Source organism: Caretta caretta, chromosome 2, assembly GCF_965140235.1.
Source record: "Caretta caretta isolate rCarCar2 chromosome 2, rCarCar1.hap1, whole genome shotgun sequence".
Taxonomy (NCBI): Eukaryota; Metazoa; Chordata; order Testudines; family Cheloniidae; genus Caretta; species Caretta caretta.
Window position 1 is genome coordinate 39827046 of NC_134207.1, and position 17232 is coordinate 39844277.

At 42.2% G+C, this 17232-nt stretch overlaps 1 protein-coding gene across 7 annotated transcripts in view; it reads right to left on the minus strand.

Moving 5' to 3' along the window:
• Positions 1-17232, minus strand: part of VPS13B (vacuolar protein sorting 13 homolog B) — a 940751-nt gene that overhangs the window by 387451 nt on the left and 536068 nt on the right. The gene's annotated exons all lie outside the window — the stretch shown is intronic.

Sequence of the window (17232 nt, forward strand, 5' to 3'; positions counted from 1 at the left end):
TACTTTGTAGTTAACAGTGACTAAAGTGCATAAAAAGGTCAAGCTCAATCAGTCAATCTAACATAAATAAAAGCCTCAGCCAAATATCGACATGTTCATTTGTACCAAGCTATGTATCGTAATGAAAAACATTAACAAAGTTTAGAAACTAACAGGTTTGTCTCCTTTTGTCACCTTTCAGATTAGAACAAGTACATGTGATTTCATATGAAACTTCAGTTTCCACGAGTGCACAGTTACTTAGACTGCTATGAAACAGTTTTGATAATTCTGCCATATCCGTAGAGACTTCTAGCAAGGCTAAGTAAGCCCAAACCAAGGACTGAACTCATCATGACTTCTTAATTCAGAGATAATGTATGCTCAAGACTGTTAGTCTTACTTGGCTCTTGCAAGTAATATTCTGCACCTGGATATCAAATAACCATAACAGCCTGCACACTTGAATGCTTTGTTAAGCAAATACAAACTATGATTCAATCAGTTTCTTCACAATATTTTGGATGCAAGATGTTATTTGAAGACATGATAAAGTACTTTTGTTTGCTGCTTTGTAACTCATGTAGCAGTGTCCAATAAATGCTTCAAGATACTTTAAATTTATATAATTAATGAAACTATATTTTACAAATGATAATGAAGACCTAGTGTACGATAACCTCCCCTAAAGGCTAACATTCCCCCACAAGAGCAATAATGATGTGTAACGGGATTGGAATCCTTCGATACCATAAATAATTTGCCAGCCTGGTGAACAGAGATTAAGTGACAAGAATTCACTGTCAAAAAATACAAGTAGAATTTTGCAAAAATAAATACTTTACATGAAGTGTGTTTCTGTTTCTAGTTTTAGCGTTATTTGAGCTGTAAAATGAAGTTAATTACATCTTTGATAAGTAATTTATTGATCCAAGGTTTAGAACGTACTTTATTTATACGGGACAAGAAGCTACTGTGTATTATTACAAATGTAACACATTTTGATTTTCGAAGATTTTTATGGTGACATATAAGAGCATTTTCTGGTCTATTAGCAATAAGTGGAAGTTCAGACCACTGTGGGGCAGTGATAAACAGATGACAAAGGCAATGCAGTTATGATCAGAGCAGCTTTTGTTTTATCAATGCACTTACTGAGTAAGCAATTTATAACAAATCACCCAATATATATCTCCATGATGATTAACATCAAATGTTGCCAGAATATACAAGACATGTGGTAATAATAAAGCACAAATTCCACAAACTCAGAGATACAATGTTTATCAGTTTACTCACCGCAAGGGTCTACGATAGATGTTTAACAAAGTTCACTTTAGAAGTATACAGAACCAGGAAACTCTACGATTTTTATACTTTATATGCAAAATTGCATTGAATACAAGTTGCTCAGGTCCTTTTCCTCTGTTTAATTTGATTTTGCCATATCAAGAACACTGAAGTGTAATCACGACTGTAGCACTCCTTATATTATTTAGAAGAAGCTATCACTCACTTAGACCTCGATTGTACCACCCTTCATGTTCAGTAGTACCTTGAGTTAATGTGAGTTGGCTCATTGATTTCTGCTCCTGGACTAATGGGTGGTAGAATCTGGTACAAAATATGTAATAATATTTTTCTATATAAATTCAAGCCAATTTAAGTGAAAAAGCATGCATAAATAAATAAATGCATCATATAGGAGGTCTTAAATTAGACGTATATATAATTTAAGGTTTTTAAAGGAGGACACAATGGATGAACCTCTAAAAACACATATTTTCCAGTACAAATCAGGCAATTACTACCTGTTTGCACAGGAAATTATCAGTTTATATGGGGAAATGCCCATTAGCGCATTCAACAGTGGGTTCTTAAGGAACATGTTACATTTCTCATTGGGCCAAATTTTGTCCTCATGAAATTCCAGCAAGTTTCAATGGGATTTTCACATGTATCTGAAAGCAGAATCTGTGCGTCTCCCCCGCCCAATCTCTTCCCGGAGATTTGGCTTACAGCAAGTTCTGGTAAAGGGAGGGAAGAATACACTCAATATTGATGCATGATATGTTGGATTAAATAATAATAGTAATATATGTTATAGATCATTTTATTGGTATGGAAAGTGCTTTAAATTATATGTAATCAAAATATTTTAAAATTAAAATTACATCAATAGCATATATTAAAGATACCATATAAATCTTTTTTACCTTTTTAAATAACTATTAAATGGTATTTCTAAAATTATGACTTTAACCTAAAATGTGACTGATTTATGTAACTGAATATAAATCTGTAGCAGTAAATCTTGCATTAATGTAAGGATCTGACAATCCAAGGGAAAGAAAATGAAGTAATCTGCCAGTAAGAAGTCCTCAAGCTGGGGGTCAGATCCTGTTCATGGAAACCATCTGGTTGGGACCCTCCAAGCCACACCAAACACAAATGATCTTTTAAAAAAATATCCTATTCATTAATGTATCGCAGCTGTACTGAGTGTTACTTCACTTTTCCATGGCAACATCCTTTCTGTTTCAAGGATCTTATTTCAGTTTTGGTAGCAACATGTTCTTTTGCCAATACTGAACACATTCATGTGTTAAAGAGAAAGAATTATTACAAATTCTTGAAATGGAATCACCTCCTATTTTGATTTCTTTTATGTCAAGGGCTATAACATACACTAATGATAAATAAAGGATGAAAGAACTGTTTTGCCTTCTAATTAAAAAAATTAAGTGAACCATATTGTATTTAAGTTTTTACTAACATATATACATTGAAAGGTGAGAGGATCACCACGTCTCAGCTATTTAAAAAGGAAAATATTAATTTACTAAAATAAGTGATGGCACAAGAATTGTTAAAGTAGTTTATACTATTTTTAAAATTATACACTGCATAAAAGGGAATGTTGTTCAATAGAGAGAATTGTAAAATATGTACGGTATTAGGGCAAAATCATCCCGGCTGTGGAGTGGTCATTAAAGGCCCAAAATGCAGCAGAGGTGCTGCTGTGGAGGAGAGCGGAGATGATGTGAAAGGGATATCTACAGCCCCTTATGCTTCATAGCGATGCAATTAAAAAGATTCACATCTTCCCTGCTGAGCCCTTGATAGCTAGCCCTGGCCAATCCCACTGCTTGTTATAGGTGATAGAAATTGCCCAATGGGGGAAACCTTGTAAGGATACCTCTAAGCTGTATGCATCCCATGAAGTGAGCTGTAGCTCATGAAAGCTTATGCTCAAATAAATTGGTTAGTCTCTAAGGTGCCACAAGTACTCTTTTCTTTTTGTCTCCTCAAAGTCCCAGCTCTGCAAATTTATTCCTGCAGTAAAAAGGCTGCTGTGTGTTTGTCTGGTTTTTTTTTTTGTTTGGGGGGGGAGAAAGACATATATGAGATCCAGAAACTGAAGAAATCCACTGGCCAGAAGTCTCATGTAGAGGGGTGGGATGTGGTCAACAATGAGGCCTGACGTGGCCAAGCTGCACAGGTGCTTGACTCCTACTTCCAAGTTGGGTAGTAGCGTTTTATCCATCTAGCTTCTCCGCTGGTGTCCCACACAAGCTCTGCTTATTTGTATGTTGCAAGGGAGAATCATAGAATCATAGAATCATAGAATATCAGGGTTGGAAGGGACCCCTGAAGGTCAGCTAGTCCAACCCCCTGCTCGAAGCAGGACCAATTCCCAGTTAAATCATCCCAGCCAGGGCTTTGTCAAGCCTGACCTTAAAAACCTCTAAGGAAGGAGATTCTACCACCTCCCTAGGTAACGCATTCCAGTGTTTCACCACCCTCTTAGTGAAAAAGTTTTTCCTAATATCCAATCTAAACCTCCCCCACTGCAACTTGAGACCATTACTCCTCGTTCTGTCATCTGCTATCATTGAGAACAGTCTAGAGCCATCCTCTTTGGAACCCCCTTTCAGGTAGTTGAAAGCAGCTATCAAATCCCCCCTCATTCTTCTCTTCTGCAGGCTAAACAATCCCAGCTCCCTCAGCCTCTCCTCATAAGTCATGTGTTCCAGACCCCTAATCATTTTTGTTGCCCTTCACTGGACTCTCTCCAATTTATCCACATCCTTCTTGTAGTGTGGGGCCCAAAACTGGACACAGTACTCCAGATGAGGCCTCACCAATGTCGAATAGAGGGGAACGATCACGTCCCTCGATCTGCTCGCTATGCCCCTACTTATACATCCCAAAATGCCATTGGCCTTCTTGGCAACAAGGGCACACTGCTGACTCATATCCAGCTTCTTGTCCACTGTCACCCCTAGGTCCTTTTCCGCAGAACTGCTGCCTAGCCATTCGGTCCCTAGTCTGTAGCGGTGCATTGGATTCTTCCATCCTAAGTGCAGGACCCTGCACTTATCCTTATTGAACCTCATCAGATTTCTTTTGGCCCAATCCTCCAATTTGTCTAGGTCCTTCTGTATCCTATCCCTCCCCTCCAGCGTATCTACCACTCCTCCCAGTTTAGTATCATCCGCAAATTTGCTGAGAGTGCAATCCACACCATCCTCCAGATCATTTATGAAGATATTGAACAAAACCGGCCCCAGGACCGACCCTTGGGGCACTCCACTTGATACCGGCTGCCAACTAGACATGGAGCCATTTATCACTACCCGTTGAGCCCGACAATCTAGCCAGCTTTCTACCCACCTTATAGTGCATTCATCCAGCCCATACTTCCTTAACTTGCTGACAAGAATACTGTGGGAGACCGTGTCAAAAGCTTTGCTAAAGTCAAGAAACAATACATCCACTGCTTTCCCTTCATCCACAGAACCAGTAATCTCATCATAAAAGGCGATTAGATTAGTCAGGCATGACCTTCCCTTGGTGAATCCATGCTGGCTGTTCCTGATCACTTTCTTCTCATGCAAGTGCATCAGGATTGATTCTTTGAGGACCTGCTCCATGATTTTTCCAGGGACTGAGGTGAGGCTGACTGGCCTGTAGTTCCCAGGATCCTCCTTCTTCCCTTTTTTAAAGATTGGCACTACATTAGCCTTTTTCCAGTCATCCGGGACTTCCCCGGTTCGCCACGAGTTTTCAAAGATAATGGCCAATGGCTCTGCAATCACAGCCGCCAATTCCTTCAGCACTCTCGGATGCAACTCGTCCGGCCCCATGGACTTGTCCACATCCAGCTTTTCTAAATAGTCCCTAACCACCTCTATCTCCACAGAGGGCTGGCCATCTCTTCCCCATTTTGTGATGCCCAGCGCAGCAGTCTGGGAGCTGACCTTGTTAGTGAAGACAGAGGCAAAAAAAGCATTGAGTACATTAGCTTTTTCCACATCCTCTGTCACTAGGTTGCCTCCCTCATTCAGTAAGGGGCCCAGTAAGGGGAGACAGAATTTCACGCTTAAAGTTTGTTTAAAAACATCTTAAAACATAACTGGTAATATTTGCTTGATTTCCTACTACTTTCTGAACAATGCACAGTTCACTGTGGACTAAATTTAAAACAATATTTTTATTTGGTCATGAAACTACAGAAATCAAAATTGATAAACTAAATTTGTAGATAAATCTTCCAAAATGGAAACATTTAATAGAAATCCTTGTGAAAACTTTAGGGACTCTCTTTCTGATGTGAGCAGGATCCTCCGATCAGTCTCACTGTGTTATAAATAATCAGTCAATTAATAGTCACTCTCCCTCCCACAGCTACTCTATATTATTGATAAGTTACATGTTACAAAATCTCTCTGTGTCCTGTGCAAGGAACAAGAATATAAGTTAACCTCATGATTAGATTTCTATTCTTTCAAAGAATAAAAAATTCAGTGGAAATTATACTCTTTAGAGAAAATATTACTTCAAATAATTGCAGGAAACAGGCTCATTTTTCAAAATATTTTAAAGCACACAGTGAATCTACTGAGTGTTGCAAATAATCATTGTACACTTATTTGGTTGTCATTCACTGTAATTTTGCTCTTTAATTCATTTGGTTTTACTACAGATGCCTCATTATTCCTACTAGAATTCAGCATTAACAACCAATTAAAAATAATTGTTTATGCTGCTTCATGATTTTAGCAACTATTAATACCAGCAACATGTGAAAAGTGAGTACCTCCCCCACAGCCTAGCTGCCAAAAAGAGACTTCAAGGCTGCACATAAAACCCCACAACTAAATAATGAAAACTATTTATAGTTAAGATTATAAGTCTTTTTCACTAAAATACTAATAGTTTACAGCAAGTTCAATGCACAGTATCTTCATGCAAGGGTCTATCATGAGCAAAAAGGGCCAGGGCTAAACCAGTACCAGCCTTGGCTCCAAAATAAACTTTCCATGACTTTGGTTCAACACATTTACTTACTCAAACTTCCACTAAAAAAAATAATCCTTTGATGATTTTAAGTTATCAAGTTCTGTTTTATCCAATGACCAACTGCAGACTTTTCTGTTGTATAATTGTTTTCATAAAAGATCGAGGAACATGCAAACTGTTTTAGAAAAAAAGGCTAGACTCCAGGGATTTGATTTCAATAATCTGATCACAATGTGACTCTGGGACTTTTTTCCAGAAATTAGGCTTTTTAACATCCACAGAAAATCTAAATATACAGCCTGGTTAATTGAAAGCATAAATTTATTAGTCAGACTATACTTGAATTGAAAAATAGTGACATTGCTCTTAATCTCCAGTACGTTCAGATTGATACAAAGAAAATCAGACTGAGTCTTGAATGGCATATTTAAGATGAATTTAACAAAACAGGCATAGAAACTGGCAATTAAAAGAAAAGCACCTGCAAAGAAATCTACTCACCTTTTATATTTCACCAGGATGGGGAACCCTAAATAATGTCGTCATTGTTAGAAATCTATTCTTAAATTACATATGTGGTATCTCATTAGGAGCTGCTGTAATTTTTTTGGATGGCTACTCAATGTGCCTCTTTCCAGCAAGTTAAAGAAAGATAAATGTTGGTGAATATTTATTATGTATCTCACTATGTATAATGAGATGGTATGGTGATTAAAAGGCAGTGAAGAAACAGGGAAAATGGAAGAGAAACCAGGACAAGTGAGCAAGTAATGTGATTTAGGGACACAAACATGGAAAGCTTATTAAAAATTTGGGCATGCAATTTGCTACATTTCCTAGGCAACTCTAAGGGCATGTCTACACTGCTTCTGCAGTTTGGACTATGGGGGTGTGAATAACAGTGCACACCAAAGTGTGGCACTAACTCCACTCCCTGGATGTGCAGGTATGAAATACTAGCTTTTTACTCAAAGTAGTGTAATCCGGTTTCAAGAGAACGAAATTAATGTGAACTAGGAACCAGTTAGTTTGCGCCTGCAGCATCCAAACAGAGAAATAACAGAACAGCACTTTGGTATACACTGCTATTCAAACTCCTGTAGTCCAAACTGTGGGGCAGTGTAGATATGCCCTAAGTTACTTAGCACAACAAAAATAATTACCTTCCCTCATTCTCTGCTTTAAAATATTGCAGTTTATAAGCTTCATTTCGGGAAAAAAAACCCTTTAAAATCTTACTGAGGGAAACAGAAAGGAGCACAAACTCTGGCAAGTTAAGTGTAAAAAATATAATTAGGCAGGCCAAAAAAGAATCTGAAGCTCAACTAGCAAAAAAGACAGAAACAAACAGCAATTTTTTTTAAGTACATCAGCAGCAGGAAACCTGCCAAAAAATTAGTGGGGCCACTGGTCGATCAAGGTGCTAAAGGAGAATTCAAGGAAGACATGGCCGTTGCGCAGAAGCTAAACTAATTCTTTGTACTGGGTCTTCACTGTAGAGAATGTATGGGAGATTCCCACTCACGATTCGTTCTTTTTAGGTAACAAATCTGAGGAACTGCCCCCAATTGAGGTGTCAGTAGAGGAGTTTTGGAACAAATTGATAAATTAAAAAGTAATAAGACACAAGGACCAGATGGCATTCGCCCAAGAGTTCTGAAGGAACTCAAATATGAAATGAACCACTAACTATGGTATATAACCTATCGCTTAAATCAACCTCTATACCAGATGATTGGAAGATAGCTAATGTAACAACTATTCTTAAAAAAGACTTCAGAGGCAATCTGGGCAAATAAAGGCCTGTAAGCCTAACTTCAGTATGGGGCAAACTGGTTGAAACTAGTAAAGAATTACTAACACATAAATGAACACGATATGTTGGGGGAAGACTCCACACTTTTTTTGTAAATGGAAATCATAACTCACCAATCTTTACGGGAGTCAACAAATGTGTGGACAAGGGTGATCGAGTTGTACTTGGACTTTCAGAAAACCTTTGACAAGGTCCCTGGTCAAAGGTTCTTAAGCAAAGTAGGCAGTCACGGGATAAGAGACCCAAGTCACTGCCTAGAAATTTCCGAGCTAGGGCACCTTTAAGGAATACAACCGAAGTAGAAATTGACCTCATGGTGTGCATACAGATTCTGGACAGAGGCAACAGCTTGCACACTTGATAAGTGATTAATGCAACTCAAGGACTTCCTGATGTCCTTAGTCCTGTCCAAGTAGAATGCTGGTGCTCTTCTAATATCTACCATATGCAGAATCACTTCCCTGTTGTCATAATATGGTTTTGGGCAAAAAACAGGAAGATGGATATGTTGATTCATATGAAAAGTGGAGACAACTTTAGGGAGAAACTTGGGATGAGGCCTCAGAGTTACTTTGTCTTTAAAAAAGACCATGTATGGTGGATGTGCCATTCCTCCTATGCCCCTAGCTGAGATGATGGCAATTAAAAATGCTGTCTTCATGGACAGCTGTAAGAGAGAGCAAGTTGCCATGGGTCCAAAGGGAGGTCTAGTCAAAGCTCTGAGAATTAGCTTAAGATCCCAGGTTGGAGTAGGTGGGCTCACATGCATGAAGAGTTCCCAATGCCTATAAGGAATCTCTGCGTCAGCAGGTAAGCAAACACCGAGTATCCATCTACCTGATGGTGGAAAGCCATTATGTTCGTGTCATAAATATAAAGGGAAGGGTAAACCCCTTTGAAATCCCTCCTGGCCAGGGGAAAGCTCCTCTCACCTGTAAAGGGTTAAGAAGCTAAAGGTAACCTCACTGGCACCTGACCAAAATGACCAATGAGGAGACAAGATACTTTCAAAAGCTGGGAGGAGGGAGAGAAACAAAGGGTCTGGGTCTGTCTGTAGTCGTCTTGGCCGGGGATAGACCAGGAATGGAGTCTTAGAACTTTTAGTAAGTAATCTAGCTAGGTATGTGTTAGATTATGATTTCTTTAAATGGCTGAGAAAAGCATTGTGCTGAATAGAATAACTATTTCTGTCTGTGTATCTTTTTTGTAACTTAAGGTTTTGCCTAGAGGGGTTCTCTATGTTTTTGAATCTAATTACCCTGTAAGATATCTACCATCCTGATTTTACAGGGGGGATTTCTTTATTTCTATTTACTTCTATTTTTTATTAAAAGTCTTCTTGTAAAAAACTGAATGCTTTTTCATTGTTCTCAGATCCAAGGGTTTGGGTCTGTGGTCACCTATGCAAATTGGTGAGGCTTTTTATCCAACATTTCCCAGGAAAGGGGGGGTGCAAGTGTTGGGAGGATTGTTCATTGTTCTTAAGATCCAAGGGTCTGGGTCTGTAGTCACCTAGGCAAATTGGTGAGGCTTTTTACCAAACCTTGTCCAGGAAGTGGGGTGCAGGGTTTTGGGAAGTATTTTGTGGGGAAAGACGCGTCCAAACAGCTCTTCCCCAGTAACCAGTATTAGTTTGGTGGTGGTAGCGGCCAGTCCAAGGACAACGGGGGGAATATTTTGTACCTTGGGGAAGTTTTGACCTAAGCTGGTAAAGATAAGCTTAGGAGGGTTTTTTCATGGAGGTCCCCACATCTGTACCCTAGAGTTCAGAGTGGGGGAGGAACCTTGACAGTCCGCAAGATGTAGCTTAAAGAAGCTGAGTGAGAGTTTTGGCCTCTTGAGGTCTAAAATGTAGTCTAAAGTCAGAGGGATGGAAGACAAGGTTGGGTCTGTGTGCTTAGAATGACACAAAACTTGGAATCATTTTCATTGGTAAGTATGTTTAGTGGTCGACTTTTGGCTGACGACAACAATATGTCTTTCACCTCGTGAGAGCATTCTACCTCTAAGGTTTAGAACCAAGAAGGAGCCAAGCCTGGAGGTGGAGGGTGAAAGACCAGCCCATTGTTTTCAGAGGGCAGATGGGTAATGGGCCAAAGAAGACCCGGAGGACATATTGTCATCTGTTTCAGGTAAGGGAACCAGACTTGTCTCGGCCAGGATGGGACAATCAGAATAACTCTTGCTTTCTCTCGTTGAATTTTCAGCAGAACCTTGGATAGAATAGGAAACAGGTGAAAAGCATATAGGAGGTTTCTGTTCCATTGAAAGATGAGAGTGTCTCCCAGTGAATGTTTCCCCAGGCTGGCCCTGGCGCAGTAACAAGGACATTTCTTGTTCTGGTAATTAGCGAAGAGATCTGTAGTTGGGGTTACACATAGGGTGAATATGTCTCGAAGCACCTCTGAGTTCAGTTCCCATTCGTGGTTATGAGAAAAGTTCCAACTGAGACTGCTGGCTATCATGTTCTGTATCCCTGATACACAGACAGCTGAGACAAGCACATTATGATAGATACACCAATTCCAAAGTTTGAGCACTTCTGTGCAGAGGTAGAGAGATATGGTGCCCCCAGGGTGATTTATATACAACATACATGTCATATTGTCTGTCATGACCTTTGTGTGGGTGTTCTTGATGAAAGGCAGAATGTGTGCACAGGCGTTCCTGATGGCCCTTAGCTCCAAAAGACTGATATGGAGGGTCGCTTCTGTGGAAGACCACTTACCTTGAACCTTGCAGTCATTTAGGTGAGGTCCCCAGCTTATTAGGGAGGCATCCGTCATTAGAGTCAGTGTTGTTGGCGGCTGCATGATTGGAACGCCTGATCGGACATTGGATGGGTCTTTCCATCAGTTCAGGGAGTGCTTTACTGTGGAGGTCAGTGATAGCTGTTCGGTTAGCCTGTCCCTCTTCAGGGAATAGACAGAAGTGAGCCACATCTGAAGACACCTCATGAACATCAGGCATTTGGGGCAACGAAGGTGCATGTTGCAATATGACCTACCAGCTGCAGGCCATTCCTGGCTGGTGTTTGAGGGCTGGCCTGGACAGTCTCTATGAGATTCATAATGGTTATGAGTCTGTGTAACTGGAGGAACGCTCTTGCTCTTACTGCATTGAGGTTGGCACCAATAAAAGCCATTCACTGTATTGTGGTCAGTGTCAATTTCTGTAAGTTGCGCTGTAGACCCAGCTGTGCAAATGTGCGCATGGTTATCTAGGTGGCTTGTATGGCATCATGAAATAGGGAGCCCTGAAGAGGTAGTCATCTGGGTATGGGTAGACCACAGTGCCCAATGTCCGCAGGTGTGCCGTTATGATGGAAAGAACATTGACGAATACCCTGGGTGCAGACGAGAGGCCAAATGGAAGCACCCTCCACTGATAGTGGTTCTGCCTGAAGATAAACTGTAGAAATCTTAAAAAGAAAAGGAGTACTTGTGGCACCTTAGAGACTAACCAATTTATTCGAGCATAAGCTTTCGTGAGCTACAGCTCACTTCATCGGATGCATACTGTGGAAAGTGTAGAAGAACTTTTTATACACACAAAGCGTGAAAAAATACCTCCTCCCACCCCACTCTCCTGCTGGTAATAGCTTATCTAAAGTGATCACTCTCCTAACAATGTGTATGATAATCAAGTTGAGCCATTTCCAGCACAAATCCAGGTTTTCTCACCCCAGCCCCCCCCCCCAGCCCCACCCTAACAAACACACAAACCCACTCTTCTGCTGGTAATAGCTTATCTAAAGTGACCACTCTCCTTGCAATGTGTATGATAATCAAGGTGGGCCATTTCCAGCACAAATCCAGGGTTTAACAAGAGCGTCTGGGCGGGGGGGGGGGGGGGGGGGGTAGGAAAAAACAAGGGGAAATAGGTTACCTTGCATAATGACTTAGCCACTCCCAGCCTCTATTCAAACCTAAGTTAATTGTATCCAATTTGCAAATGAATTCCAATTCAACAGTTTCTCGCTGGAGTCTGGCTTGTCTAGTTTTAGTAAAGCCCAGCCACGAGGAAGTTTGTGTGGAAGTTTCCATTACAATCTACATACCACACAGACTATGCTGACAGCTTGTGCCACACGCTCTCAAAGAAACTGTGGAATCACCTGATCAACATCCTCTACAGCAAACAGGGAAAGATTAAGAATGAGCTCCAAAAATGGATACTCTCATAAAAAAAACTAACCTTCCACACAAACTTCCTCGTAGCTGGACTTTACTAAAACTAGACAAGCCATTTACAACACACTTTGCTTCTCTACAAAAGAAAAAGGACATTAAACTTTCTAAACTACTACATGCCACAAGGGGCCACAGCAATGGTTCCCTCAACCCACCCAGCAATATTGTTAACCTATCCAACTATACTCTCAGCCCAGCAGAAGCAGCTGTCCTATCTCGGGGCCTCTCCTTCTGCCCCTCCACCCCCACGAACATGATACAGTTCTGTGGTGACCTAGAATCCTATTTTCGACGTCTCCGACTCAAGGAATATTTCCAACATACCTCTGAACAACATACTAATCCACAGAGGCCTCCCTACTAACATTACAAAAAGAAGGATTCTAGGTGGACTCCTCCTGAAAGTCGAAACAGCAGACTGGACTTCTACATAGAGTGCTTCCACCGATGTGCACGGGCTGAAATTGTGGAAAAGCAGCATCACTTGCCCCATAACCTCAGCCGTGCGGAACACAATGCCATCCACAGCCTCAGAAACAACTTTGACATCATAATCAAAAAGGTTGACAAAGGAGGTGCTGTTGTCATCATGAATAGGTCAGAATATGAACAAGAGGCTGCTCGGCAGCTCTCCAACACCACTTTCTACAAGCCATTACCCTCTGATCCCACTGAGAGTTACCAAAAGAAACTACAGCATTTGCTCAAGAAACTCCCTGAAAAAGCACAAGATCAAATCCGCACAGACACACCCCTGGAACCCCGACGTGGGATATTCTATCTACTACCCAAGATCCATAAACCTGGAAATCCTGAGTGCCCCATCATCTCAGGCATTGGCACCCTGACAGCAGGATGGTCTGGCTATGTAGACTCCCTCCTCAGGCCCTACGCTACCAGCACTCCCAGCTACCTTCGAGACACCACTGACTTCCTGAGGAAACTACAATCCATCGGTGATCTTCCTGATAACACCATCCTGGCCACTATGGATGTAGAAGCCCTCTACACCAACATTCCACACAAAGATGGACTACAAGCCGTCAAGAACACTATCCCCGATAATGTCACGGCAAACCTGGTGGCTGAACTTTGTGACTTTGTCCTTACCCATAACTATTTTACATTTGGGGACAATGTATACCTTCAGATCAGTGGCACTGCTATGGGCACCCGCATGGCCCCACAGTATGCCAACATTTTTATGGCTGACTTAGAACAACGCTTCCTCAGCTCTCATCCCCTAACGCCCCTACTCTACTTGCGCTATATTGATGACATCTTCATCATCTGGACCCATGGAAAAGAAGCCCTTGAGGAATTCCACCATGATTTTAACAATTTCCATCCCACCATCAACCTCAGCCTGGTCCAGTCCACACAAGAGATCCACTTCCTGGACACTACAGTGCTAATAAACAATGGTCACATAAACTCCACCCTATACCGGAAACCTACTGACCCCTATTCCTACCTACATGCCTCCAGCTTTCACGCTGACCACACCACACGATCCATCCTCTACAGCCAAGCTCTGCGATACAACTGCATTTGCTCCAACCCCTCAGACAGAGACAAACACCTATAAGATCTCTATCAAGCATTCTTACAACTACAATACCTACCTGCGGAAGTGAAGAAACAGATTGATAGAGCCAGAAGAGGTCCCGGAAGTCACCTACTACAGGACAGGCCTAACAAAGAAAATAACAGAACGCCACTAGCCGTCACCTTCAGCCCCCAACTAAAACCCCTCCAACGCATTATTAAGGATCTACAACCTATCCTGAAGGATGACCCAACACTCTCACAAATCTTGGGAGACAGGCCAGTCCTTGCCTACAGACAGCCCCCCAACCTGAAGCAAATACTCACCAGCAACCACATACCACACAACAGAACCACTAACCCACGAACCTATCCTTGCAACAAAGCCCGTTGCCAACTGTGCCCACATATCTATTCAGGGGACACTATCACAGGGCCTAATAACATCAGCCACACTATCAAAGGCTCGTTCACCTGCACATCCACCAATGTGATATATGCCATCATGTGCCAGCAATGCCCCTCTGCCATGTACATTGGTCAAACTGGACAGTCTCTACGTAAAAGAATAAATGGACACAAATCAGATGTCAAGAATTATAACATTCATAAACCAGTCGGAGAACACTTCAATCTCTCTGGTCACGCAATTACAGACATGAAAGTTGCTATATTACAACAAAAAAACTTCAAATCCAGACTCCAGCGAGAAACTGTTGAATTGGAATTCATTTGCAAATTGGATACAATTAACTTAGGCTTGAATAGAGACTGGGAGTGGCTAAGTCATTATGCAAGGTAACCTATTTCCCCTGTTTTTCCTACCCCCCCCCCCCCCCCCCCGACGTTCTTGTTAAACCCTGGATTTGTGCTGGAAATGGCCCACCTTGATTATCATACACATTGTAAGGAGAGTGGTCACTTTAGATAAGCTATTACCAGCAGGAGAGTGGGGTGGGAAGAGGTATTTTTTCATGCTTTGTGTGTATAAAAAGATCTTCTACACTTTCCACAGTATGCATCCGATGAAATGAGCTGTAGCTCACGAAAGCTTATGCTCAAATGAATTGGTTAGTCTCTAAGGTGCCACAAGTACTCCTTTTCTTTTTGCGAATACAGACTAACACGGCTGTTACTCTGAAACCTGTAGAAATCTTCTGTGCAGTGGTCGTATCAAGGTGTGAAAGTAGGCACCTCGTAGGTCAAGGGCCAAAAATCAATCTGCTTGCTCTAGAGCTGGAATAATGGCTGCTAGCATGACCATCTTGAACTTCCACACCCTCACATATTTGTTTAATGCCCTTAAATCAAGACTTAGCCTACACCATCCCTTCGCCTGGGGGATCAGGAAATAATGGGAATAAAACCCTTTGTCCCTGAGTTGCTGGGACTGGTTCTATGGCCCTTTTGCATGATCCATTTCCTGCTGAAGTAGGCTTTTGTGAGAAAGGTGCCTGAAGAGGGACAGGGAAGGAAGGTCAGAATGGGGGATGGATCTGTCGGAGGTGATCTTTTCCCAACTGCTGCGAAAGAGGGTCAGGTAACTTCCAAAAGGGCACACCAGGGGTGTAGATGGCAGCTAATGTTGCTAGATATAGTTGTTCGGGCCCTTGACCAACCTGTCAAAAGTGCTTAGAAGAGGCAGTCTGCAAGGTCATGGATTGGAGTGCTGACTGCTTGTGCTTCTGAACTCTGGACCTCTTATGCTGTAGCTTGTAATAGTGCTCAGACGGTGGGTATTGAGGAGGTTGTGACCTGTGCTGTGGCTGACAGCTATATCTTCTCGTCTGTTCTGCAGAGTAGATTCCCAGGGAGCATAATCCTGGGAATCCTTCAACATGTGGAGAGAAGAGTCTGCCTTTTCCACAAAGAGCTTGGGTTTTTCAAATGGGAGATCTTCCACCATCGTTTCCAGCTCTTTGGGCAACCTGGAAAGGTGTAGCCAAGAAGCCAGCCTCAATACCACTGCTGTGGAGACTTAGTAGGCCACTGTAGCAGCTGTATTGAGTGCCGTCTGTAGCACAGTTCTGGCTAGTAACTGACTCTCTCTGACAATGGCCTAAAACTGCTCCCTTTGTGTCTCTGGTAAATGTTCCAGAAACGCACTGAGTTTCCTATAATTAATAAAATTATACTTGGCCATGACAGCTTGGTAGTTTGTAACTATAAATGCACCTTCTTCCCAAAGATATCTAGCCTCTTCCAATCCCATTTGCATGGGGTCAACTTGGCATAATGTTACCTGACTCATGCATTAACCACATCCACTACAATGGAGTTGGGTTGTGTACATTGAAACAGGAAGTCTGTCTCTTTGGGAGGGATGTATTATTTTTTGTCAACTCTCTTTTAGGTTGGTATGACGGAGGCTGGTGTCTGTCAGATGACTTTGGCAGGATCTAAAATCGCTTCATTAATTGGGAGGGCAATTCGGGACATGGAGATGGTGTGCAGAAAATACAGTAGCTTGTGATGTGTATCTGCCACCTCATTTAGGGTAATCTGCGCTCATACCAGAAACGTGGGTCAGCTTCATGGAATTGAGGACACCCCTTATATTGTGATGGCAGACCATGATGAGAGGCCAGGGAAATGACATTCTCCTGGTCACTGTCAGACTCATCACTGAGTAAGAGTGGCGCTGACCACGGTATTGATGGTACACAGCCCGTTGCTGAGGGCGATACTGGGTGCTGGGATGTGCTCTGTACAGGGGCCCTAGGAATGGGGATTGCCATTCTTTCCTAACTGTCAGGTCTCTAGGGTACCAGAACTCTTGTGGTACTGTTGGCTCACTCAGTACCACGGCAGAGAGTCTGTGGCACGTTGTCAGCACTGATAGTTGTGAAAGTGAAGAGTGCTTCCTAGATTGGAGCTTTGCCGCACCTAGTACCAAAGGTTTTCTCGGTGCCCCTCATTTAGAGGCAATATGGTATTTGTCTTTGTCCTTAGAGGACGGTACCACTGCCTCAGAGACTGAGCCTCTGGCATCTCTAGGTGGTATGGCAGCGCTCACAGTGGAGGCACCTTGATGGTTCTAGGTACTACGCTTTGGAGCCACCAGTACCAAGGTGGCTGATTGCACTGGGGAACTTCTCTGGCTGGCCAATGATTCAGTTTGGAGCCCTTTCCCTCAAGCCTTTATGGGGAAATCTGCTTGTCTTTTCCATAACTCTACCCCCTTTGAAGTTGAAGGCTCTGGGAATGATCTGTGAAGGCTCCTGGAAGCTGAAGTGCCTTTTACATAAGGAGGAGTTTTAACTTCAGCTCCCGGTTCTTGCAAGACCTCAGCTTTAGCTGGTGGCAGAGGAAGCACTACTGAAGGATATGGGACTCTCCCAGATTCCAGTCACAGTGAGAGTGTCTGTCTGTTACAGGAATTAACTCCTT